General features: G+C 37.3%; 1 protein-coding gene across 4 annotated transcripts in view; it reads left to right on the top strand.

The window, feature by feature from the left end:
• Window positions 1-1,271: 1,271 nt before the first annotated feature.
• OSBPL8 (oxysterol binding protein like 8) overlaps window positions 1,272-27,868 on the top strand; it is a 154,568-nt gene continuing 127,971 nt past the window's right edge. For 2 of the 4 annotated variants that reach the window (XM_033116574.1, XM_033116576.1), the window contains exon 1: window positions 1,272-1,627. The gene's annotated coding sequence lies outside the window, so the exon portion shown is untranslated. Of the gene's footprint in view, window positions 1,628-23,400; window positions 23,546-27,868 lie in introns of all 4 variants that reach the window. The other 2 variants (XM_033116575.1, XM_033116578.1) reach the window with 2 other exon arrangements.

Raw genomic sequence — 27,868 nt, 5'->3', positions numbered from 1 at the left:
ATGTCTTAAAAAAAATCAGTGGCATGGCACAGTTTACTTGGCAGTGTTTTTCTTCTTTCTTAGATAATATGAAATAATGGTGAGTTATTTCACCATTAAAATCCATGATTTCTTAGTTTCTATGAAATATATTAATAAGAATTATATAGGCCATACTATTGCTTATTAATTTCAGAGTATCCAGCCAATCAGAAAGCTTTTTGACGTCTTGTTTAGAAAATGTAGTGAGATGAGAACTGCTTAGGAAAAAAAACCTTACTCTTGGGCTGGAAGGAAAAATGAGTTTATTACAGAAAGCTTTCTCACGTGCCTTCCTGGTTAGCAGGCTTTGATTGTGATCTTTCTGCTTTTCTACCTCCCCTATTTGTGTTTTGTTTCTTTTGGTGATTAGCATTTTACTCTTTCCCTCTCATCAACAGGATGGGGGTGTGGCGGTTGGAAAGAGTTCCTCGGACCATGGGTGAAAAGGACGCAAAAGGTTATGTCCAAAAGTTAAGGTACTTAAAAAAATAAGGCTTTATTTTTTAAATGGAACGAAATGCCAAATTTCTGCGTATTTGTTTAAACTGCCACCAACCTAACACATTGTAAAACTTAATGACTGTAAAACTGGCACGAAAGATCCTGAACATGACTAGGAACAAAAATAAATTTGCTGGGCTATTTTCATCCCAGCGTGACTGAAATGCACCATCCTTTCCTTTAAAATAAAAAGCTCTAATGAAGAAGAGAGTAAATCAAATGGCACAATTAACGTGCTACTAGAAATAGGAACAAGTAGTTACTGCTTTTCAAGTCAGACACGACGAAGCTTTTTTTTTTTTTTATTTCACCTTTGCTTGGCTAAAACTTCAGCCAAGCCCAATGCTGGGGGGAAGGGTCCCCACGCTAGGGCGCGGGATCTTGAGCCCTGAGTAGGGAGCTCTATAGTGCAGTCAGTGTCCTCAGATTGGGCAGCGCCCAGAGCAACCGGTGCCGAAGGCCTTGCCTCAGCAGATCACATGCGTGGGGCAGGCGGCGGTGGGCTCTCATCCCGCGGCCGCACTTGGGTGTGTGCAGGCGACTCCGCGGCGATAAGACTCTGGCAGAACAAGGTGTTGCCACTTGCTTGGGCGCGGTAGCTGCCTGCCCTGTAGGCCTCGCAGCTGACGCCTCCGCGAGCCGTCACGTGACGGGGAGGGGGTGTGGCCGCGCCCGCGAGCTGGTGGGCGGGGCCGGGAGGGGATGGGGGAGGGGGCTCGAATGTGAAGGATCTTGGAGGCTCTAGATACTCACAGAGGCAGCGACGCGGCGGATGACAACATTAGGCCGCGACGCGCTCCGAGCTGGGCGGTAGTGGTAGGGGCAGCCCGAGCGGCTGCAGCGTTAGCTTTCGCCGCGGCAGCAGCCGCCACCGATACCCCGCAGACTGAGGGAAGGTGGGGGCCCGCCCTGGCCCGTGGACCGCGAGGCAGGAGTTCCCGCCCCTCTCGCGGGCCGAGCCAGCAGCGCCTCCGTGGCGGAGAGACAGCGCCCTCGGTCTGTGCTCGCTCCCCAGCTGCCGCTGGCGACAGGAGCGGAGAGAAGTTAGGGTCGGACCGAACGCGTGCCGGGACCCAGAGGAACCGGCCCCCGGCGCCCCGCATCAGTGAGTGTCGCGCGTGTGGGTCCCTGAGTTGGGGGCGGAGGGTTCGCACCCCTGCTGGCGACTGCACCTCCATAGCTCCACATCCTGAGCTCTGGCGGGCGGGGACTCCGGGCACCCCGCGCCGGGGAGTTCCTCAGGCGCCTTTGTCCCCTTTTGGAGTGGGGGGTTCAAAGGCTGGCGTGTGTGGAGTGTTTTGGGGCCCGCAGTAGGTGCGTCTGCAACCTTACAAAGCCGCGGCAGGGGCGGGGGGCTGTCATAGCATGTTGGCCGCGTGAATGTGTGCCTCCTTCCGAAGTTGGGGCGGAAGGCGGGGGATCGCCGGAAGCCCCAGCGCCCGGGAGAGCTGGAGCTGTCACTTGGTGCGGTTTAGGCGAGGCTCGGGTTTTCCTGTGACAGCTCCGAGGCTGTGCAGCGCACCGCAGAACGCACCCGCCCTTGCGGAGCCGAATGACACGGTGTTGTTCCTCTAAACCTCAGTTCCTGTGGCCTTGTAGCGTCGAAGAAAGGAGAAGCCTTTGCTCCACTTTTCAATTTAATGTTTCTTTCAAAGCCCCTTTTCAAGAGGGGACTCAGGTTCCAATGAGCTTCAGATGGAGCGTGCTTTTGGTTCATTGAACCACCCACTTAAGACCTGCGAAGCAACTGTATATGCAGATTTTCCATTCACAAAAGTCATTTAACACTCTTCTTGATGAGAGACATCTGCCCCGGGGAACATGCTTAATTTCAATTTCTCTAAATGCTGTCTGAAATAAAAGGTAACTTGGGCTCCGACTTAAACAGATGGGTGGGTGAACTTACCTAACTGATGATAAAGCATATCTGTTCTAAATACATAATTTAATGGAGTTTTTGCTTTTCTGATGCTGGAGGACTTTACATGACACCTGCGTAGTATTAGAGTGCCCTGTGTAGGATAGGGTTATTAGTTTTTATTCACTTCCCCTGAAACTTAGCCTCAAATTAGCAAGGCTTTAGATCTTTTTTAAAACTGTTTTGACTCCTGAGGATTCCAAGGAGAGCAAGGATTGTGGAGAGACATGGGTGAATTGCTTTTTAGGGTTTCTCCATCTCATCAGGGGTCATTTAAACTTATCATGCTGATAGACTATGGTCAATTTCTGTGCTTGCTAGAACCTGTTTTGCATTGAAATTACTAAGGTGGGGGAAGGAAAAGTAAGGGCATGCAAATTGTCCACTAAGTGAAAGTACAGCTAATTTCAAATATTTGTTACCTCTTTTTTGATAGCAGCTGTTTGTGGAATGACTATAATATGCCTGTTGAAAATACTGGGAAAGCGAATAGGTGAAACGTAAGAACTGCCTTTTAGGTCTTTAATTATGGAGATTAAGCCCTTGCGGTCAAATTCCATGTGAACTGTTTGAGTCGCAATACATTGTGTACAGGTGTTTAGAAATGCCAGTTTAATTAAAAATGATCATGGTTTAGTTCTTTTCCACTGTATCATAATATTCATTGTATTTGTGACCTGTGAAAGATGCTGCTATATTTGTTTCAGTTAGAATGTTACTACATTTTAGAGGCAATCGAATATGTTTCTTACTACACATTGATAGCACTGATAAATTTGACAACATCTAGTTTCTTGGTTCATTTCAAGTTGAAAATCCTTAAAGTATACTTCGGGGAGAAATATACACTTCTGTGTAATGCAGTTATGTTTTAGTTTGATTTCAGAAAGAAGTGATAAAATTATGAATTAACAAAATCTGCTTACAAAAGGATCATTTGTTTTTAAAGGACAAACTGCAAAATTTCTTTAACTAGTGAGTGCTCTTAGTACATTTAAACTTGGTTTGGTTTGTAAATAACCTTCAAGAGCAGGTTACTTGTGTTAAAGCATGAACAACAAAATGAAGAATGGGTACTTACAAATATTCTTCTAATATTGATTTCGAAAATTTTATCCTGATGACAATACTGGAAGTATTATATTTTAATATTTATATTATAATATCCAAAGCTGAACACATTTATAGCAATGGTCTTGGAGCATTGGAGGATTCAAAGGTAGAAGATACAGACTCTACCTTCTTTTTATGAATATGACCTACAAATAATACATAAATACAAGTTAAGTTAAAAAGCCTCTGAATACTTCATTTGTGAAGGTGAATGGAGGTTCTTCATTGTAGCGTTTGTGGCTGAAGTATAGTTCCCTTATGGATGAGACCCAGGAAGAGATGTCTGGACTAATGTGTGAAGATTTCATGTCAGTGTGTGGGAAACCACTGAGAGATTTTAGATCTGTCTTTCCACCTTGGTTCCTATCCCCTCATACGTATATCTTCAAAAAGGTATAGAGTTGAAGGTGTCATCTGGAAGACATGATAGAAGGGATTTTTCCCTCCCTAAAAATGTTATCAAGTTTGCAGGCTTTCTTCAAAGATCTTGTAGGGAAGGAATCCTTGTCCTGGAACATTATACTTTTTTTTACCTTTGCTAAAGTTGCAAACAATGTAATCTCTCCATGATAGCAAGGACCTTGTCTGTTTTGCTCACCATTGACCCTTCGAATGCTTAATAATTATTGAATGAAAAAATGTAGTTCCAGATATATGACTGGAAAACAAGGAGTAGTATGTGATAATGTAGTGCAAATTAAATACAAGCAGTGAGGTGATAAACAAAGGATGTTGGCTTGGGAGGCAGAGAGCAGGTCATTTAATCTAGGAAACTTTCTTGGAGCAGGTGACTCTTGAGTTAGGTCTTGCTGAAAGCTGTTTATCTGAAGATAAACAGGTTTTCTAACAGGGTAGACTGCATGAACCAAAGCATTTAAATCAGACTGGATAATTATGTCAGATAAACACAGTGAGTCTTTTTTGGTAACATTATGAAGAATTTTTCTTTTCCTCTCACAACTGTTGCATCTCCCAGATAAGAAGATTGGCATAGCTTATAAGAGCTAAGACTTAGAATACTGGAGTTTTGGAGGTGACGATGGTACTGTGAAAGCAACAGCATTGAATTGGGGGTGAGATAATTTAAATTGGATTTCTGATTGCATCTTATACAAGCAAGCATCCTTGGGCAAATGACTGGGCCTTAGTTTTCTCATCTGTAAAAGGAGGATAATACTTATCCCACATGGTTGTTGGGAAAATGAAATTACATGATGTATATGAAAGTGCCTACTTCAGTATTTCACATGTAGGAGAAATCAACGAACATTAAACTATTTAAAACATTTCTTTGTTTTTAGATCTTTAAAAAATACTTTTGTGTATTTATCATGAACTTTAATATCTATTTGAACTTTGAATTGACCCATGGTATTACCTTTAAATTTATCGGTATCAAAATTTTAGATGCTTAGTTTTCTTTCAATCAAGCATAACGGTTTTTGATAGAAATGAGGCTTCATTGTGTTACTTCCTCAAGGAGTGGTGGAGGCCTCAAGTTTTTAAAGCTTTAAGTAAGGCTTTAAAATCTGAAAATCTGAGACTTCAGGCTTTTCTTCTGTACAGAATTTGTTTGTGAAGAAATTGCCCTTACCTATCATGCTATGTATCTATTCGGTGTTGTGAAGAAATGGGATTTTCCTGCTATTAAGGAGAAAATTTCCCAAAATATCCTTTGCTTAATAGTGATCAGAGTGATTATAAACCATGAAGGATCTCTCTACCTGCTGTGCTTTATTTGAGAACTCAGTATTTTTTGAGCAGGCTAGTAGACTTCTGCATCATTTCTTACTAAACTTTTTGTTCCATAACTCTTTGTTCTTCTATGAATCTTAAAATTTCATTTTTGTGAAGTTGTAGTGTTTATAATTCGTGGAGCAGTCTGTCCTTTGTATAATAATTGAAAGGGAATTTTGTTATAAAAAGACTAAAATGTATCTTAAGTTTTCAAATGATAAAGAAGCCACTTACCATCTTCCTTATTCACAAAGAACTGAAAAAAAAAAAGAGGAAATGGTTTTAGAGCTTGAAGACTCTTTTCAGAAAGAAAGGAGAAACGTTTTGGGTAGGGGTTGTTAAAAATGTGATAGATTCAGAGGGATGTTGTTATAGTTCCCAAAGGTGTCTTAGGAGTGGTTGGCCATAATATGTTTGGCTGCTAACTATGTGCTGCTTTAAAAGTACTTGACATATGTCTTATTTATTCCTCACAGTGACCTCCCAAATCAGACTATTTTCTTGTCCTTTTTTAAACCTCAGACACTGAGAGCTTAAGTAGTAGTTAGTGGAGCCTACCAAAAGGATTTAAATTTCAAGTTTAACTTGACCTTTGGTTTAAGTGCCTCTCCTTTTAACCACTGAAGTATGAGTTCTGATGGTTAAGTTTGCGAACTTGTTGCGACGATGTTGCTAACCTTTTTTGATATCAGAGGGATTATTCATTATGAATTTGTACCAACTGGACAGTTAACCAAGTTTACTATCTGGAAGTGCTGAAAAGGCTGCGTGAAAAGTTAGACGACCTGAACTTTTCACCAACAATTCATGGCTCTTGCATCACGACAATGCACCAGCTCACACGGCACTGTCTGTGAGGGAGTTTTTAGCCAGTAAACCAATAACTGTATTGGAACACCCTCCCTACTCACCTGATCTGGCCCCCAATGACTTCTTTATGCAAAGATAAAGGAAATATTGAAAGGAAGACATTTTGATGACATTCAGGACATCAAGGGTAATACGACAGCTCTGATGGCCATTCCAGAAAAAGAGTTCCAAAATTGCTTTGGAGGATGGACTAGGTGCTGGCATTGGTGCGTAGCTTCCCAAGGGGAGTACTTCGAAGGTGACTGTGTAGTGATATTCAGCAATGAGGTGTGTAGCACTTTTTCTAGGATGAGTTCGTGAACTTAAGTGTCCGAACTGCTATACTGCTTTGTATAGTTTATGTGCAGTTGCACCTTATGACAAGCCTTGATCTTCATGATCTTTGTGAATCTATTTTGACTATGATTTGATGAAAAGTTCATTTAGTAATAAGATGGTGTATATCCTCAATTTGTTTCATTTCATATGTATTTGACTGACATTTTTTTAAATCTTAAAAAAATACTTGCAGTAAGGCAAATTATTTATTGTTCATTCAGTTGCCATTTTCTCTCTAGGCAATTCCAGACTCTACTGGAAATAGAAGAACATGGTAGATACAGTATTTTAAAGTGACTTGTTACAGTTTTTTAAATTCGTACTTAAAAGATTTGGGTTTTTACCCCTCCTCCCCACCCCTCGTTCAAGCCTTTGTTTCTCAGCCCAGGGCAGCTCACGCCAACTTCGGCTGCTCACGGCAGCCCAGCTCCAGGGAGAGCCGTTCACAATCTTAGCTGTAGAGAGCGCAGCTCACTGGCCCATGTGGGAATTGAACCGGCATTAGGAGAACGGCTCTCCAACCACCTGAGCCACAGGTCCAGCTCGAAAAAGCTCTTTTATGAATAAGACTGATACGTAGAATCAGTGTGGATGGTTTTCATGTAGTGTATTTTAGGGATAGAAATCTATGTAATTGAAATCTATCCTTTTTGTTTTTCAAGACCAGTTTAAGGTAAGTTTACTAAAGCCCCCTCCTGCTGAAATTTCCACCATTCAAGTAACTTGTTTTTTGGTTGCTGAATGCCACATGTTAGCAGGAGTAGTTTATCAGATTACATAGTTTCTTACAAAGAAGGCTCAGGCCTGTGTGGAAGTTACGCAATCTGTGTAGATATGTTTTGATGGGATGGGAGTAGGGTAAGAGCAGAGCAGTCCTCTTACTGGAGAAAGAGCAGTCAGTGTAAGCACCGTTACTACTGGGTGAGAGTAATGAGGTGGGGTGGGTGCCTTGGACGTGAGAGCACAGGCCCACTGTTCAGCTGGAGAGGAGACTCGCTTTGCTCGCTGTATAATTTTGCCTTTTGTTTCGACTATGATAACATTTAAGGTCAGCAATCCAGAAGTAAAGAAAAACTGTGCTGTGCATCATAGTGGGGAGTTGGTCATAGTTTCTCAGCTCTTGTGTAAGATGTGGATGCTTTATAAATATTCATTGATGATCGTGGAAGGAATCTCTTACTACCTATTATTTTAGAAATATAGAGAGACAGAAGAGCACAGGCTCTGAAACTAGCCTGCTGAAGGTCAGAACCCGCACAGACACCAGCTGATTGCCCTGCAACTGGCCCTGTGCTGACATGAGGTGGTCTCAGGGGAAGGAAATGGGGGATTTGGGCAGAGTGAGAGGCCAGAGATACACCCTGTGAGTTTTCCATGGCTCTTGTGTGGTATAAAAGAGATCTGGAAGATCTCACACAATCCTAGTGAGGGAGATAGAAGTTAGCAGAGTGAGAGCCAGAAAGCCTGTCATGAATGCGGCCACTACTGAGAGAGGGGACTATGCAATAGAGGTTTTGGGAGGGCGGCTATGGCAGATGCAGCCCAATGCCCACGAAAGTTTGTGTTCCCTCTCGTTGTAGCGTGGTTAACACTGAAGTGGCTGCGCAACTGGGAACACATTTCTCAGTCATGTTCTCCTCTACCCCTGTCCTCCCTCCCTGTATTGAGGTGGGGCCATATAACTGGTTTTCAGCAGTGGAATGCAAATGGAAATGATATGTTGTAACTTCTGGGTTGAGGTGGCTGAAAAGCAGGTGTTCTTCATTAACCTTCTCTTTTCCCATTCAAAGGCCAGATGCAGAGGCTGGGCTCTTACTGAGTGTTAGAGCCATAAGATTGGAAGGATATAGAGTCCTTAAATTACCATGTGCACCAAACAGGAGCACCCACACCAGACTATAATTTTAATAAGAAACTGTGTGAAGTTACAGAAAATTTGGGGTTTATTTGTTAGGCAGCTGGTGTTGCCTTAACTATAAGCATGGGCTGCATAGCGGAGGGTGTTGAGACCCTAAGAATGTCCATACCAAGAAGAGCTGCTGGGCCAATTTAGGAGATCCACTGGGTAGTGTTCCAACATACACATTGGCATATGCCATTATGACTCTGTGAGGACCAATGGCCAAATGTCAGAGGCCAGTGAGGACCCAGAGGGCAGTCCATGGGTCTGCATTCAGACCAGTTTTCTCTATGCCCAGATACCCTGGTAAGAATGAGAAACAGAAAGAAACTGCAACATTTTTTTTATATAAAAGTCTGAAGAGTTCCCTTAAAGCAGGGTTTCTCAGCGTGGCACTATTGACCTTGAGGGCTAGGTAATTCTTTGTTGTGAGTGACTGGCCTGTGCATTGTAGGATGTATGGCAGCATCCCGTCCTCTACCCATTGGATGGTAGTAGCGCATCCCTGAGTTATACAGCCAAAAATGTCTCCAGACGTTGTCAGATGTGCCCTGGGGTACAAAATACCTCCAGTAGAGAACCATTGCCTTAAAAACTGAGTTAACCTGAAATAAGTGATTTTAAACTGAAAGTTACCTTTAATTAAAGGACTTTTTCTCCTCTTAGAAGATGGGTGGAGTTCATAGAGGAGGTTTGTTTATGAATATGCAACAAAGAAAGCTATGTTGTTTTTATGAAACACATTAGTTTCTATTAAATATTGCTCCACAGTTCTATTAATTTATCAACTCAGACATTAGAATTTTCCATTTTTTCTTTGCCTTCTGAACTGCTAGCTATATTTATTGCCTAGATAAACATATCCCTTCCACCTCTCCCTGCCCAAATAATCCCACCTGTCATACCCATAGATTCTTTCTAACTGATGAAAACCAGTAAATAGTTTTGATATTATGAGTGTGTAAATGTTATTTAATGCTGGGCCAGGGAGTATGCTCAGATTGTGATTTCTTTTCTACAGATCATGTTAAGCAGCCCTTGGGCCACTCGAGGAAAAATGTTGATAATATCAAGGTCCAGTGGATTTTATATATTTTATCAATTGTTCAAAATCTAGCCATTGAATTAAAAAAAATTTGACATGACTTCCTGTTTTCTTGATGTTTCTAATTGCCCCCCTTTCCTATACTGTATGCCTTTATCATAGCCTCTCAACTCCCTCCTCCACCCCCCAACTCTTCAGCATAGTACCTGTTGCACTGGGTTCCCTATTTATCTGGAGTTGCCTGTAATTCTGCCTCAGTTTGGACTAGTTGCCTTTTAGGTCTCTTTCTGAAATTTCCTTTCACTGTACCCTTGAATTGGATCCATTCTATTACAGAGCTTCCTTGTCTTTTAAATGTTCTTGATCTTATTTTCTGGAGTACATCCTCAAAAAAGTGTGTGAGAAGCAAACTTTTTGATTTATGTACAGAAATGTCTTCATTCTATTCTCACATTAGACTGATAGTTTGGCTGGGTACAATATTGTAGGCTGCAAATAATTTTTCTTTAGAATGCCGAAAGCATTGCTTGGTTGTCTTCTAGTGTCCATGGATGCTTACTAGAAGTTGTCTGTTGTCTAATTCACTATCCTTTTAAGATGTTTTCTTTATTTTGTCTGAAGGCTTTTTAGGATCTTCTGTTTTATCTTTCTGCTACAAAGTCATAAAGAGGTGTATAGGTTGTTTTTGTTTTGCTTATTTGTTCTAGGCACTCAGTTGCTCTTATTGTCTGAATCAGATTCTTTACATCTAGGAAATTCTTCTCCTCTATTATATCTTTGATATGTTCCTCCCTTCACTTTCTTGTTTGCTTGTTTGCTCTTCAGTAGGCTGATATTTTCTCTCTTGGATTGATCCTCATCTTTACTTTCATATTTTGTGATTTATTTATTTATTTATTTTTTCTGTGTTCGGGATTTTTCCCCCCTAGTTTTTTGGCTGATTTTGTGTGTGTGTTTGGTAGTTGGGGGTGGGGGGGTGGGGGGGAAGGAGTAATCTGTGAATTTTCTTGTTGTTTTTTTTTGTTGTTTGTTTTTTAGTATTTTCCTACCATTCTTTTCTTGTTTTATGTTGTAATACTGTCTTTAGTCTCAGAATATATAAAGTAGATTTTTAAAAGATATCTTGTTTCCTCAATTATCTCCTTTTCTCCTCTGGTCAGTTTTTATGTTTATTTATATGATCATTCATTTTCATGGTGAGTTTTTCTTATGTGCCTCATGATTCTTGGTTTTCCATTCATGTTTCACAAAGAAGGACGGGTTTCTGGTCTGGTTCTTCCCCCCTCCCACCCTGTTCCTTGAACTGTTTTCTCCATTAAGTTTTTCCTTTGAGTAGGAATTCTGGCCAAAACACCTAGGGGGCAGGACTGTACAGGGTAGGGCCTATGTATTGGCAAGCATTATTTTAGGGTAAGAGGGAGGAGAGCTAGATTCAAGGCTGTGGGCCCTCTAAATGCCAGATGAGAAGGGTTTATTACTCTGTCCCAGCATCCCTACTTATCTTTCCCTAGGTAGTCATTCACTATCTTTAGAGAAAAACCAACTACATATCTTTTTGCCTTGGGGTAAATGTCAGTTGTTTTGGTGCTGTTTGGAGATGGGGGATGGGAAATGCAGTTGTATCTTACACAGTTAGTCAAGTAATATTTAATTCTCCTATTTTTAGCCCCACTATTCCCAGCCTTTGCTCTACCATTTACTTTGCAATCATGCTTCTCTGGGGTTTTGTCAGACCTGTGGGTTCCCACCCTTTTGCATCAATCTTGAAGAATATAATGAGGTTGTGGCTTTCTTTGTTTGTTGTATCAATCAATCTCACATCTACTTTGATCTTTCAGAAATTTGTTGAATACCCTGTCTACTCCTATCCCTAATTTTAATTTCTTTGCTCTTATGGTTTTATTTCTTTATAAATTGTTTTTATTGCATGGGATATTTTAGTAACTGGCAGGAAATTTTATATTTAGTCTACCATCTTTTATTGGAATCTGTTTCTAGCTTCTTAAACAGAAGGTACAGAACAAACTTTTTTTTAAATGCAGGTTTATTCATAGATATTGTGATCGTGATACTGTGTTAAAATACTGTGATGTTCTTTCACCAGTGATTTGTCTAGATGTTTGTATCTTTATGCCAGTTGGCCCCAAAACTTGTATTGTTTTGAATTCTTGTTTGCTTCGTAGTTTTTCTGCTTGCTCTCCTGTTGTCATCTACCCCAACTTGTACGTCATTATGATTCTCTTGCTATTTTTTGTTTGCTACTTGGAAACTGAGTGAGACCATTTAGATTTGAGCATAAAATAGTGACTTTGCTCTACAGAATGGCATGTCACCTTTAAACACATGGCTCTTGTGACATTTTGATTTTTCAGCAATCATTACTTATTTTCTGTTTTTTAACTGTGGCCAGGTAAGTGAGGTGTTACTCTTTTTATTTACTTCTCTGCCTTAAATGTTATAACTACTTTGGTTAATTAATTATTGATATTTTTCTCTATTACTTCTCTTTCTCTTCTGACTTATAATTTTTGGCACTTTAAATGTTGAATTTGGATTGTCTAGCTAGTTCATTGAAGGCCTTAATTTTCATCTCCTTTTGTTTTATAGTCATAAAAATTTCCTAGCATTGTTCTAAATTTTAACTTACTCTGTCTTTTGTTTCCCAGTGTCCTGTCCTGAATATTCAGGCTCCATATTTGTTGACTATAAATTATCTTAGGCAAATAAACTTATCTATTTCTTGCCCCTTTCTTCTATGATGTTGCTACATTTCCCTGTCAATCTTGTTCAGCTCTTCTCTCATGAGACTTTGTAGTTCTTTCTTCTACAGCTATGGATGGTTTCAACTGCTAGAATGTGTGTCTTTTATGATTGGAGTTATAAATTCTTCTGCAATGAGAAGTTTTTACAATCCATATTTTAAAAATACTGACTATTTTGAAGCTGAAATCTTGTCAGAGGGTTGTGATTTGGAAGGCTTAAACTCCCAGATTTGACCTGATTACATAAGATATTATAGAACCTACATAGTAAATACTTATTTGAAATTTATAAAGAAGCTTAGAAAATACATTGGCTCTTGTGCAATTTCTTCATATGCCTAAAATAGTAAAGTCAAAATTGTAAATATTTCCTGATGTGGTTGACATCTATGTACTGATTATTTTGTGAACTTTCTCTATATTCTGTGAAACTCTTGATTTTGGAACCCAGAGATTGGATTAGATAGTGGTTAGATGTCTCTTGGTTTACCTTTTTCATGTATTCTAAGCATATTCCCTTTCAGATATCTGTTATGGTTAATTTCTTTCTCAACTGGCTCATTGCAATATCTTTTATTGTTTCTATTATGTTTATAGTTTTTGGTACTTTTTCTCACTGTTCTTGAAATTTTAAAATAGAATCTTCAGCGTTTATAGATAATATTGTGACTATTTTCAAAGCTTTGATTATTTATAAAACTATAGCTTTTATTTCTTTATTTTTCCAATAATTTATGATTAGGATGTAGGAATTAAAAAAAAACAAAAACAATTCCCTGTCATTATTAACGAATGATTCCTCTGTAAAAACAGAGATTCACTTCAGAGATTGATTACTTAACATATTCAGCATATTAACTAGCAAAGTCTTGTTTACCTTTTGGGGCTTTTTCATTCACAGTGGTAGTAATTACCATCTTCAAACTCAAAAGTTGAAATTAATCATTGACATATTTTATGGCTATGAAACAAATTATGATTATAATTAAATTCAGAAAACATACGCTGTTTGGTATTCTCTTAAGATTTTTTTCATTGTTATATTGATCAGTTTTCTTTTAGGAACAGGCTTTCAATATAAGGGTTACCTCCATAGTTTCTCATTTTTGGTAGTCATTCTTTTCTTTTCTTTCTTTCTTTTTTAATATATGAGGAAGGGGAACAGGACTTTATTGGGGAACAGTGTGTACTTCCAGGACTTTTTCTAAGACAAGTTGTTGTCCTCTCAATCTTAGCTGTGGAGGGCACAGCTCAGCTCCAGGTCCAGTTGCCGTTGTTAGTTGCAGGGGGCACAGCCCATCATCCCTTGCGGAAGTCGAGGAGTCGAACCTGCAAAGTTTTGGTTGAGAGCCCACTGGCCCATGTGGGAATGGAACCGGCAGCCTTCTGCGTTAGTAGCGTGGAGCTCCAACCGCCTGAGCCACCGGGCCGGCCCTTTGGTAGTTATTCTTAATTCAAGTATAGAAAATTATGTTGGTTCTCATAGATCCTTTTTGAATTGGTATGCAGAAGTGTAATTATGTGTCTTGGTTACTTACCCGATAAATTAAAGATGATGAGGACTTTGTTGTGGTAATTTATACCTAGAATTCAAAACCCAGAAGCATCTAGGCCAGAGTGAGGCACTCAGATACTCATTTTTTTTCCATGTTCAAGATAGAAAGCCATTCTTAATCTGTATCAAAATATGAAGAAATTGCTTTTGGGATTGAGTAAGAAAATCAATAATAGAATTCCTTGAGATTGTCTTGAATTAACTTTAGATCTTGCATCTCAAGTTTTGATGCTTAATAAAGAACCTTTGGCTTAAGTATGGGGATAAATTTTACTTGTAGGAAACTGGGTAACCCTTTTGGTTTATTGTAACCAGTTATCATACTTAATAAATGAGAAACACTTTTTTTCTAGTATCTTGATTTAAAACAAGGTTCATATTTTCCTTGGAAAAGGATCTTTCAAGAAAACTGAAAATTGAAGCAGAATCAGGCAGTTTTAGCTGCAAATTAAAATATCTAACTTTAAAAAGAAAGACTTATCATCCAAAGGAGATATTTAACATGCATAGGACTAAATTATTACTAAGTGATTGCCAGTATTATATATGCAAGCACTGTCCTTAAGTGTCCATGGTTAAATACTGTCTCAGAAATCCTCTTTGAAACCCTCTGTCACACGCTTGTGCAACCTAGAATTGCAAGCACCAACTGATTTAGTAAACAGATGTCCTGGGAAAATAAAGAACCTGCCAGAAGTATTGTCTTTCCTATTAACTAACTGTGTGACCTTGGCAAACCACTTAATCTCTGTGGGTCTCAGTAAAATGGAGAGTTTGGAACAGATAGCCTCTTAGGTTCTTTTGAGGATTCCTTGAAGATACTAGGGACTAGAATTGCAGTAACAGAATATCTTCTGTAATATAATCCTTATAACAGCTCCGAAATAGATGGTGGTATTCCCATTTTACAGATGGAATTATTCATGCTGTATAGTAGACCCCCTGTTTAACATGCTCAGTTATATGGCTACCAAGAGGCCAAGCAAGAAGTTGAACCTTGGTATTTCATTTTACAGCCAGTTCTTTTTAGTATACTGCCTCTCCAAGCATGTTGCTATAGTAGACCACCAGATTTTCTTCTTTTCTTTTCATGTTCAAGATAGAAGCCATTCTTAAAACTTGTTCTACTTCTTAGTCTGTAGTTTGTAGTAAATGTGCTTTTGCATCGCAGTATCTGTTATTTAGGAAAACCAGAAGTCAGGGATCAGGCCTGCGAGTTGTGCTCAAAGTACAAATGAGACCAGTTTCTAAATAAACATACTAGAACTCATAGTGTCTAAGAGATGATTGGTGTGCTCAAAATTATCTTGAATTTATTTCAGTAATGTTACTACTGTTCAAAAAACACTTGGAACGATTCCTTTTTCATTTCTTTAGTGCCTTAAGCCTCCTTCTTGTAACCTACCTACATTCTGTGGTGGCAAATGACATCTTTTGAGAACGGATTTGATATTTGGAAAAGGTATGAAGTCATTCTGAACTAAGTTTCATACTTAAAATTAAGAATCAAAATGAGGAATGCCGTTTTTAGTTAAAAATAAGCCATAACCAAAGGGATGAAACCCATTATTCTTGTGTGATTTATAAGGTGGCTAAGAAAGAAAGTGATTAGAAAAGAGGAGTTCTGAAATTGTTTTGTGTGGTGGCAATTTGAAATGGTCTCTAAAAATGACTACTCTGAATGAAGATAACCATTATTTGTATGTAAATTCTGCTATATTAGTTAAAATGACATCTTAAGGTACTTAAACCTTTTAGTTCCATTTGACACCTAGACCAGTGCTATGCTGATTTAGCATGCACTTTAGAGAAAGAGTTGCTAAATGAATTATAGACGACAGGTATTCTTTCCATTTTAGTGGAGATATGAATCTGTAGAGCATACGTTTACATAATAATTTAATTCTTGGTTAATTCGTATTTATTATGTAATTTGTGGTTATCCATGCTTAAGTTTAATTCCAGACAGCTACCCCATCTCATTTCCTAACATGAACTAAAACCACTTCTGTTGCTAAGCTGAATGTACTCTTTGATGCAGGTTTAGAAGTAAACATTTTTCTTTGCAAAAATTATCTTAGGCTGCCTTATACACTTATTATTACTAAATGGCTTTTGGACATCAGTGCTGTGCTTTATTGGCACAGATATTAGACAATGACGTACCTATATATCTAATTGCAGAGGAACTTGTGATAGGAAGATTTTATTTTATCTTTTTAAGGTATTAGTTTTTTCTTGATTTAAACTCCCAGATATTAGAGTTTAATAAAGCTTCCTCATTTGTAAGTATTAAAGAATACTAAAAAACTTTTCTAGTCCCTTTTTAATAATACCTTTTTATTGAGGTTTCAAAATAATTTAATGTAACAAGACAGATAGTTAATTCAACAGATAATTTGAGCGCAAGTCAGTATGCAAGGGGCTGAAAATTCAATGGGAACTAGGTAGACATGTGATCTCTGAGCTTGTGTGTGTGGGAAGGGTGAGGAACAGAGAGTAAACTGCTAATTGCACAATTCGTTGTGTAATCACCATTGTGGAAAGTGCTAAGAAGAAGGAATACGGGGTAGTAAGACTTTGCTGACTTGTGGGGAGGGGAGGCGAGAAGCTGACTTGAGCTGAGGTAAAAAGAATATTTCTGGTAGCACATCTTGTTTAAGTATCCTGGAACAGCAAGGAATGTAGCTTTTGCTAGAATCTGTCTGAAAGGGTTCACCGTGGCTGGAGTATTAAAAAAAAAAAAAAAAGATAGCAGTGTGGTACAGTAGGCAAAGACTGGGTCGTACAAGGCTGGATAAACCATTGTAAGGATTTTAATTTGTTTTAAGGGCCCTTGGAAACCATTAGAATATTTTAAATGAAGATCATGAAATGATCAGGTTTAGAATGATCATTCTGGATGCTGTGTGAAGTAATGGTTTGCAGGCGACAAGGGTAGCTGCTGGGAGATCCGTTATGTTGTATTGAAATTAAGGTACCTGTGGCTTTTCCAAGGGAGAATTTTGAATTTTGTAGACCAGTGATTCTCAAAGTGTGTGTCACCCAGGAACTTATTAGAAGTGCAGATTCTTGGGTTCTGTCCTGACCTACTGAATCAGAACTTTGGGGGTGGGGCTCAGAAATCCTATTTTGAACAAACCTTCCAGATGATTCTGATGTTCCTAAAGTTTTTGAACCTCTGCTGCAGGTCATTTTCATTGGATATATGGTTTTTGAATGTAGACGAAAGTTCTAGGCTGGTGATATGGACAGGCAGTAACTGCATGAAGGTGGTAGTTGAAAGTGAGAGGAAGAGAAGAGGCTCTCATAGAGAAGAACCCTGAGACACTTTAGCATCAAAGCCCTGGACAGAATGAGGGGAGCTAGTGGAAGAATCCCCAAAGGATTGGTTAGACTCGCAGGGGTGTCCAAACTGCGGCCCGCAATCCATTGTTAATTGACCCGCAGCAAATTCCAAAAATATATTTAGTTTACTTAAATAAACCAGGTGAGGCAATACGTACTTCCCCTCGAGTGAGTGGCCCGGCTGTTTGTGTATTTTACTGCATATGGCCCTCGGTGAAAAACGTTGAAAAATGTTTGGACACCCCTGGGTTAGAGGAACCAGGTCAGGAGAATCTTTGAGTAAGAGTGTGGAAAAGTAAGCATTACATTTGGCAATGAATTTTCTTTGTGTGAATATTTGAAGTGGAATTACAGAGGTGGGCACCAGCTTTGAACAGGTTGAGAAGGAAATGGTGAGAGAAAGAGTGAAGGAAATATAATTTATTCATTTAGAACATCCCTTACTCTTTGGATCGCTATTTAATATTCAAAAATTATGAGAAATGAAAATAAATAACCTTAAGGGGCAGCTAACCAGTATGAAAATCTATTGAGAACACTATAATAAAATCTCATTGTTTGGACCTATTGATTTCTGCAATTCATAATTTACTTAGAGGACAGAATTCAAGTTTAGCATTGTTTTTACCATCTTGCAAGGAATGCTGTATATAATACTAGTTAAACTTATGGAGAGGAGGATGGGGGATGTTTAGCCTACTAAGAATGGTGTTGTAACATAATTAAAACCACGTTAGCAATATGCATTTATATAAAAATAATTTTTAAATTATAAATACTCTTATTCATTACAAATACATTAATTCACTTTATATTACTATTATGTATCTGAATGAAAATGCCTTTAAATGCATTTTATAATTCAGACTTTTGCTTTTTAAAATTACCCTAATTTGTTAGAATTATTCTAACATGTTAATGTTATGCTCTTCTCAAGGGAAGACCACATTTAACGTGAAGACAAATTAAGGTAATTTCAAGGTCAATCCCAATTACACAGTAATATCTGTGGAACAGTGTGTGTGTGTGTGTGTGTGTGTGTGTGTGTGTGTGTGTGTAGACAGTCATGCACAGGCACGAACACGAGTGGGGAGGGGGAGAGAGGGAGACTGAGACTTAAGCCATTTTGAGATGCATTTTCTTTTCCAGGTGAAATATATATTTGCTTGTCTAAATTTTGATAAGAGAAATGTAATTTTTTTCTTTTACTTATTTAAGTTTATTGGGGTAACATTGGTTAATAACATTTAAGTTAATAACGTATTATAACATATGGTGTACAGTTCTACACCATCTGTGTATTACATACATGCTCACCACTCAGTCTAGCCTCCTTTTGTCACTATATTTGACCCCCTTTATCCTCTTCCTCCACTCCCCACCTCCCTTCCCCTCCGGTAGCTACCATACTGTTGTGTGTTTCTATGGGTTTGTCTTATTGGTTCGTTTGTTGCTTTGTTTTATATCCCACATATGAGTGAAATCATATGGTTCTTGTCCTTTTCCTTCATTTAGCATGATACTCTCAAGATCATCCATGTTGTGGCAAATGGCAGTATTTCATCAGAAAAAAATGTCATTTTTATATCAACATTTGCTCACTGTATAATTCAACAGCTGTAGAATCTCATAAAGTTATTTTCTGTTGCTCTTAGATTCCACTTTATGTCCAAAACAGCCCACTTATTAGCAGTTTGGTACTCTAGATATTTCTTTCTCTATATATGTATAGATAAATAGATATTTGTATGTATACTTTTTTAAAAAGCAGAACTGGGATTATAAAGCAATGCTGTTTTGCAGTTTTTTCCACCAGTTAACACATTTTAAATCTAAAAGGCTGAATGCTAATCATTTCTCCCCTTCACTTTATAGTTCTTAGAACATTAGGCTGGGACTTAAGAGACTTGGGTTCTGGTCTCTTTTTGCCCCATGATACTGGGCAAGTTGCTTAACCCCTTCATGTTTAGTTTCTTTATCTGGAAAATTTAGAGGTGATGAATGGTTCATGTGAAGATTTCTAATAGCTCTAAAATTTATTCGGGAATGCTAGGATTTAAAAGGGCATTCATTTCCTTGAATTTTATTGGAAAGTGATTATCTTAACCCACTGGCAAACTCTTACAGGGATAAGTTCTTGCCAGGTTAACACAATAGTGGGAGGAGGAAGCATGTTAGAAACAAGATTCAAACAAAAAATTTCCTATCATTTACTAGTGTACTAAGTAGGCCTACCTGCTACTTTTAGAATATCACTGACTGGAAAAAAAACACAAACAAAACAAAACCTTTCTTAGAGCTGATTACCTTTTTTGACTGAAAATTCACACCACTTCTTTTGGGGGGTATCAGATATGGATGGGTCTGTGTTTGGTTGTACTCATTGACTGCTCATGGGAGGTAAGAGAAATGGGATTTACAGCCCACTCAGCATTCTTTAAGAAACGTGTCATCTTCACATAAGTGTCTTAGAAAAGCCAAGGGCATTAGTGACAGGAGCCATTGGTGTGAATCCAGGAGCTGTGCTGTCTCTATTCTTTGGCTTTGCACCCTGAGATTATTGGCTAAGTTAAGTTTTCATGAAATACTTGAGAAGGCAAAGCAGTGTTTGAAGAATCTTTCAGTGAAGGTATTCAGTTTTTGAATTAGCATTGCTATGTTATTATTAATGGTATATTGATTAAAAGATGGTTTTTGTTTCCTTGTTTTCAGTGTCTTAAGTTGCTGATTTCCTTTTATTTTTATGTTTTTAGTCATTTTCATCTTTTTCCATAATGTTTTTTTCCCACTAATATTTATGTATTTTTTTCTTATTCCTAATCTTTAGCTTCTATTTTTCTAGTATTTTCTTGTCATTTTATATATTTTAAATTTCTCTGCCCTTTTCATTTGATTATTTGCTTAAACTTTTTAAAAATGTAGTGTTTTTTTTTTTTGCAGGTAAGATTTTATTAAGGCAGAGACACAAAAAAGTATAAAGGAGAATAATTGAGAAAACATGATTTCAATAGTGGCTTGCCCAGGGAGAGCTTTAATTTAAATTTACTTTTCATTGATATGTGTGTGTTCCTTTCCATGGCTGTTGGGTGACATGGTTCTGAGGTGGAGAGCCCAAAATAGCTCTCAACAAGAGATTCAGAATACTTTCCTCCCCCTCCACTCACCCAATAGTAGCTCTTAGGGCTTCTCAATAAGAGACTTTCTTATTCCTTTACATTTTGAGCCTCATCCTCAAAGCTCTAGTCTGAGTAATGCAGGTGTACCACGGGCAAAGTTCCCACCTCTAAATAAAGTAAGTTTATTTATAGTGATAAAGCCTTTGAACTATACTTTTAGGGATTCCATTCATGTTGTTTGTCATCCCGAAAGTGTTTGATATAAAATGTTTTCCAGTCTTCATTTTAAAAACAATAAATAATCTTTAGCAATACTGGCCTCCTAAAATCTCCTTTCAACATAAAACAACAAGAAAAAGAACCAAACAGTGGTGGGTCTTAACTAATATCATGTTATTAATCATATTAAAAACTTTTTTACTAATTTATGTATCTTAAAGTAGAAACTTCTTTTTAGTGTATGTATATAGGAAAGACTTTGAAAAGTATTCTATAATATAAAATGCTGTCATCGTGAAAAGACATTTTTAAATGGAAAACCATTTATGATTCGAAATGATATAATACATCAATAATTTTTTATGTGTCCATAAATATTTCAGCTGTTACATTAATGTGTAACAATCGGGCCCAAGAAAGCAAAAGTAGATAAGGTCATTCTGTAGTCTCTGCATGTTTTATTCTGAGTCACCTCTGACTGGGATATTGCTCTGATGTTAGACGGAGCAGATGAAACCTTGTTAGCTGACTGCCACTACGTAACATCTTTTCTTAATAAGAGACTTGAGAATTTAATCCTGTGGCTTTGTTGTCCTCACCACAGCCACACTGCTGCCACACTGTTTAAAGGTCAGTAGTATTGCCCTTTAATATTTCGTCTCTCATTGTGCATCTCATTCTCATTCTACATTTCTCGACATTTCTCTCATTCTGGGAACTAAATTAGCTTCAGTTATTACTAGCTATATTGGCTATCTCTTCCCAGAGAACAGATGTTGAAATGGCACTTTTCTGTTCTATATATAAAATATAGAAAGGAATTATTCTGCCAAATATGTAACATCTTAATAAAGATTTAAGTTAGTTTGAATGCTATAGAAATGCTAAACTGCATTCTCTTATTAAACACATTTAACTGTATACATGTAAAAACACTTCAAACTTATGACGTTCAAGTATCCTGATCTTGGTCACAGGAAGTCTCCTGAAATATAGTTTTAGCATTCTGATACCTTTTAAGTAGCATGCCATGAATAATTCTTGTTGTGGCTGAATAGTTCTCTGAGGAGATTTATTATATTTTACTTTCCAAAATAACAGTCACTTATAGAATTCAGATTCTGGAAAACATAAAGGCTTTCATAATTACAAGAGTGCAGTGACAGCTGCACAGCAAGTCCATATGTTGCTTAGCTATAATTATATTTTAATATTTTTTTTTTTATTTAGGAAAAGAACTATGGCTAATCTCCAACAGACGGAAGCTTATGATTTGTAAGGATTCATTTTTTTTTCCTACAGAAAGACAGAACTTTTCTTTGTCCCTACTTTAAACAGTTGAGTGTATATACCTGTGTCAGAGCGTCAACTGGATGAAGTTACTATTTTGGATCCTACTGTAAAATTTAAATGAATATTTGCGTCAGATGAGAAGATTACCCTGGTCCTTTGTCACTCCCGTATATGGACTTGCTGCCACAGGCCTGCTAATTTTGCCATCTCCTACACACTGCTCGCTCCTTTCCGCCTCCATTCTTCTGCACATTACCATTCCCTCCACCTGCGGTAATCTTCCTTTCCATCCATTTCCTTTTCTTCTTTTAAAACTGGCATCTGAAATCATTCCCTGTAGAAATTCTTTTGTGATTTATTCTATGTAAACTGTTGCTTATTTTTTTGGTTTTACCTTAACACTTAACATGGATAGATACAGAGTTAACTGATGGCAGTGGTGTTTCTGATGTACCAGGCATAGTGTTAACTAGCTCATTTAATTTTCACAGCTATCCTGTGAGTTATTCCCATTTCACAGATGGAATTAAATGAATACCCTGTTACAATCCTAGTTTTAGCTGCGCTAGAATTTGAACTTTTTTCATAGTTTTAAAAGCATTGCTTTTATTATGTCATTCTGCCTTTCCCTATTTCTGTAGTCTTTCTTTTCTTGCTCTCTACCACGTAACCTACTGATGTCACTTAAGAAAAGAACTACTTTATTCAGATATAATTTACGTAGAGTAAAATGCTTCCATTTAAATTATATAATTTGGTGCATGTTGACAAATGTATACCCCAGGTAACTACCACCACAATCAAAATATAGAACATTTTCTTCAGTCTCCAAAATCCCTTGTACCCTTTTCCACTTAGTGTTTCTTCTTTCCCACTCTCCCAGCTCTTCCCCAGGCAACAAATGATCTGGTTTCTGTCCACTATAGACTGTTTTTGTCTGTTCTTGAATTTCATATAAATGAAATTGTAGAATATGTACTATTGTTTGGTAAATAAAAGGAAAGATCGTTCCTTTGTATGAATGAATATACTACACTTTATCCATTCACCTGTTGATAGACATTTGACTTATTTCTAGTTTTTGGCTATTACAAATAAATCTGTTATGAAAAACTTATGCACAAGTCTTTGAGTGGACATTTTCCATTTCTCTTGGGTAAATCTCATAGTCTCCTAAGAAATTTTTGCCCAGCCCAATTTTTTGAAGATTTTCTCTCCTGTTTTATTTTAGAAGTTTTGTAAGTGTTGGCTTTTATATTTAGGTCTATGATTCATTTCAAGTTAATTTTTGTGTTTAGTGTAAGAGTCAAGAGTTGTTTTTTTATTCTTTTGATATCCATTTGTATTGAAAATATTTTTCTTTTCAACTGGGTTTCCTTGGTGCTTTTGTTGCAAATTAATTGACCATATATATATGGTGGTCCATTTCTGGACTCCCTATTCTGTTTCATTGATATGTGACATGACAATATCACACTTTTACTTTATTTTTGTAGTGATTTTTGGAAGTTGTATAAATTCCTCAACCCAAAATCATTTTGAAAATAGAAGATAAATCTTTGCATAGTTTTCTCTTTGCCCTCATTGTTTGTGTCTGTGTACGTGTTGCTGATTTTTGTTTTTCATTTGTTTCTGTTTCTGCTTTCAAAGATGTTGCCACCAACAGGGGCATTGTCTTTTCCAGGGCACATACTGTTTGTATTAAGGAAGACGCTGAGCACTTTCAGCCTGCTGAAAGGACTTAGCAATTGATGTTCTTCTTTGCCTCACTATCATTGGTAGTAAGCGACTCGCAGTTCCAGTGGTTCATCAGCATGATTTTTGAGCAGGTCAGTAAATCGGGGCTGCAATAGCAAAAGTGTGTACTAGAATCTAAGTGTCTAAATCCCAAGTCTGAAACTTAACAGGAAATGAAGTTGAAACATTTTTCAATTATGTTAAAATCATATTTTTCCCTCTCCTTCCTCTCTTTATCAGAACCATCCTAGCCTTGCCTAAAGCAGTCTATTGCATGAATATTTGAGAAGCTATAATGGCAGTTGCCAAAACTATACTGTGTGCTTAGTGGGAACATGTTGAATTGAAGAAAAATATTACTAGTAGATACAGATTTTATTTATTTAGTTTCTGACTATGTGTAAATGGAAGTAAAAAATCCTGGATTAGTGAATACCACTCTTGATTTCAAAACGGCTCCCAGATGCTTTCATTTTTCTTCTTTTCTTAAACTACCTTAGTTTAGGATAAAAATAATAGGAGAAAAGGTAAATGTAAAAGTATTCAATTATATGTTACTTTTTATTTATCAGTGTTTTCTTTCCTGTGTATTCTTGGTCCTTCCAATTAAACTGTGTGCTTTCCTAGATAGGGGTTTTATCTTCTGTTTATTTTGTATCCCTTTTCTTCTCACATACTAGAAATGTAGATGGATCTTGATTATGCATTTTAATTAACTTGTTCTGGTGAATAATAAGTCCTAAGCTATGGTAGAAATGTACATGCATTTTTTTCTTTCTACTGAAATCACATTTCTTTTTTGAAAGACATTTCTAATCTTTGCACTTGACACAACTTGGAATTTTAGAAACCAGGTAGGTGATGAGGTAGAGGTGGATAAATAGCTTCCCCTTTGTAAGTTAATAGTGTAAATTGATTATGGTCCAGGCCTTTAAAAGATTGGTCATCACTTTGTTTCTGTTCCTGTATTTGCTTTATAAAGACTGCAGTAGATTATAAGATCAGCGAGACAAGTACAACTGCCAGTCAGCTGCTCAAATAGGTAATTTTAGATATGTCTCTTCTCTTACATGGTATTAAGCATGCAGTTGACCACAAATCCTTCATTTGATAGTGAGGAAGCACCTTGGATAGTAAGATCCAAACTAAAAGTAGGTAGAGATCACATTTCTGATTAAACATGGTTTTTATTCCTTATGATTCTGATCAAAACTTGATCTTGTGTGATGTTTATATTAATATGATAAATCTTAATGGAATTAAAACATCTAGCTAGACACACATGGGTGAATATTACACTCTTTTTTTCTTTTTCTTATGATAGCATATGGTGTTTTATGTTCTAGGTCTGACAGATTTCACTTTTGTAAATTCATTTACAAATATTTTGAAGTTAACTTTCATTTTGGTTTAATATTCAAAGGTCACTTAGTTTGGTTATAAATGAATGTCTGAGATAGAATCTATGTCCATTTAGGATACTTTAAGCAATAGGAAGCTTTGGCTAACTTAACTCAAATAATGTACCAGAATAATAAGCTCACACTCTTAAGGTAAAAGCTGAAAAACTGAGTTTTATAAAGAACTGACATTTGAGCAACTTTGCTCTCCTCAAAGGAAGATCAAGCTGCATGTTATCACAGGAAGGGCAGTGGATGTGGACAGGTTAAAAATAAAAATCCACTACTAGTATAGTTTCCAGGCTGACATAATATTTCTTTAATCTTATAACATAGTATTAACTATTTCTTGGCTGAACCCAAACCTTCCAGCCTTTATAGGTTTGCCATGATTATAATATAGAATTTATTAAATGTCCGTGAAAACTGGTCTGGTTTACACTTCAGTCACTTTTCCCGTCTTTTGTTCATGCCCTTAAGTGAATAAATGACTTAAACTATCTAGTCATAATTACTTTTAAGAAATATTTTCTTCATTTCCTTTATTCATTCAATGAATTTTTTTTTCGGTGCTTGCTGTGTGCCAGGTACTATGTAAGAAACTGAGGTTTCAATAATAAAAGCTAACATGCATCCCTGCCAGCTTTATTGAGATATAATTAACATATAACATTGTATAAATTTAAAGTTTATGATGTGATGATTTATAAATGCATATGTTCTGAAATATTTACCACAATAAGGTTAGTTAACACATTCTTCCTCACATTATTACTTATTTTATTGTTATTAGGACATTAAAGCTCTACTGTTAGCAACTTTGAAGTATATAATGCAGTATAGTTAACTATAGTCACCATGCTGTACATTATATCCCCAGAACTTGTTTGTCTTACACCTAGAAATTTGTACCACATGACCATCATCTCCTTGTTTCCCTCACCTCTCAGCCCCTGGCAATCACCATTCAACAGTCAGTTTCTATGAGTTTGATGTTTTCAGATTCCACATACAAGTGAAGTCAGACAGTAAATGTCTGACTTATTTCACTTAGCATAATGCCCTCAAGCTCCATACATGTTGTTGTAAATGGCATAATTTCCTTTTTATAATAGTATATTATAAATTCTATTTGTAATAATATTATTATAAATTATATTCTGTTGTGTATACTTTCCACATTTTCTTTACCCATTCATCTGCTGATGGACATTTAGGTTGTTTCCATGTCTTGACTCTTGTGAATAATTCTGCAGTGAACACGGGTGCAGATATCTCTTCAAGATAGTGATTTCATTGCTTTAGATAAGTAACCAGGAGTGGAATTGCTGGGTCATAAGGTAGTTCTATTTCTCATTTTTTGAGGAACCTCCATACTGTTTTCCATAGTGGCTGTACCAGCTTACATTCTCACCAATAGTGCACAAGTGCTCCTTTTTCTCCACACCCTCACCAGCTTTTGTTGGCTCTTGTCTTTTTGATTCTAACAGCTGTGAGGTGATATCTCATTGTTGTTTTGATTTGCATTTCCCTGGTGATTAGTGATGTTGAGCACATTTTCATGTTCTTTTTGGCCATTTGTATGTCTTTGGAAAAACATCTGTTCAAGTCCTCTGCCTATATTTAAATCAGGTTTGTTTTGTTTTGTTTTTTTGCTATCGAGTTGTATGAGTTCCTGATATGTTTTGGATCTTAATCCTTTACCAGTTGTATGGTTCGCAAATATTTTCTTCTATTCCTTTTCATGTTTCCTTTTCATATTGTTGACTGTTTCTTTTGCTGTGCAGAAACTTTTTACTTTCACATATTCCACTTGTTTATTTTTTGCTTTTGTTGCTAGTGCTTTTGGTGTCGCATCCAAAAATTGCCAAGACTGATGTCAAAGAGCTTTTTTCCCTATATTTTTTTCTAGGAATTTTATGGTTTCAAATCTTACATTTAAGTCCTTAATTTTGAGTTGATTTTTGTGTATGGTGTAAGATAGGGGTCCAGTTTCATTCTTTTTCATGTGTCCAGTTTTCCCAACACCATTTATGGAAGAGACTATTCTTTCCCCACTGAGCATTCTTAAGTCGCTTGCCAAATACTAGTTGACCATACATGTGTGGGTTTATTGCTTGGCTCTCTGTTCTGTTCCATTGGCTTGTGTGTCTGTTTTTATGCCTGCACCATACTGTTTAGTTTACTATAGCTTTGTAATATACAGTAGAACCTCGGTTTTCGAACGTCTCTGTTGACGAACATTTTGGTTTACGAACGCCATAAACCCGGAAGTAAATGTTTCAGTTTTCGAACACACCTCGGAAGTCGAACATGTCACGTGGCTCCCACTGAGTACAAGATCCTGAGGTCTAGCTGTCATCTGTAGAGCTCTGAGCACCCACGCAATGTAGAGATGATATTTGGGCTTATTTGGTGACTGTGTGCAATCAGTCTGTGCTCATCTCATTTCAGGAGCACTCTTGCAACCAATTTGTTTTTGTGACTGTGTGCTATCAGTCTATGTTCATGTCATCTCAGGAGCCCTCTGCCAATCCCTGCTTTGCTGTGAGAGATGGATAAAAGCTGCAAAGCCAAGAGAATCATTAACAGAACAACAATAGAGGTGAAGAAGGAAATTATTTCCAAACATGAAAGTGATGTCCGTGTATGTGATATGGCAACGCAGTTTGGTATTGCCAAATCTACAATTTGTACCATCTTAAAAAATAAACAAGCCACTAAAGGAGCCAGTGTTGTAAGAGGTGTTAAAACACTTACAAGACAAAGAACGCAGACAATTGAAGAAGTGGAAAAATTGCTTTTCATATGGATAAATGAAAAACAGTTGGCCAGTGACAGCATTTCTGAGAACATAATTTGCGAAAATGCTTTACATTTGCATGCTGACCTCATCAAAAACACCCCTGGAACAAGTGCTGAGAGTGATTATTTTCAAGGCAAGTAGAAGGTGGTTTGAAAAGTTTAAGAGGAGAAGTGGCATACATAATGTGGTGAGATATAGTGAAACTGCCA

The sequence above is a fragment of the Rhinolophus ferrumequinum genome, chromosome 10 (assembly GCF_004115265.2).
Source record: "Rhinolophus ferrumequinum isolate MPI-CBG mRhiFer1 chromosome 10, mRhiFer1_v1.p, whole genome shotgun sequence".
NCBI classification, from domain to species: Eukaryota; Metazoa; Chordata; class Mammalia; order Chiroptera; family Rhinolophidae; genus Rhinolophus; species Rhinolophus ferrumequinum.
This window is presented reverse-complemented; position numbering and strand designations above follow the sequence as displayed.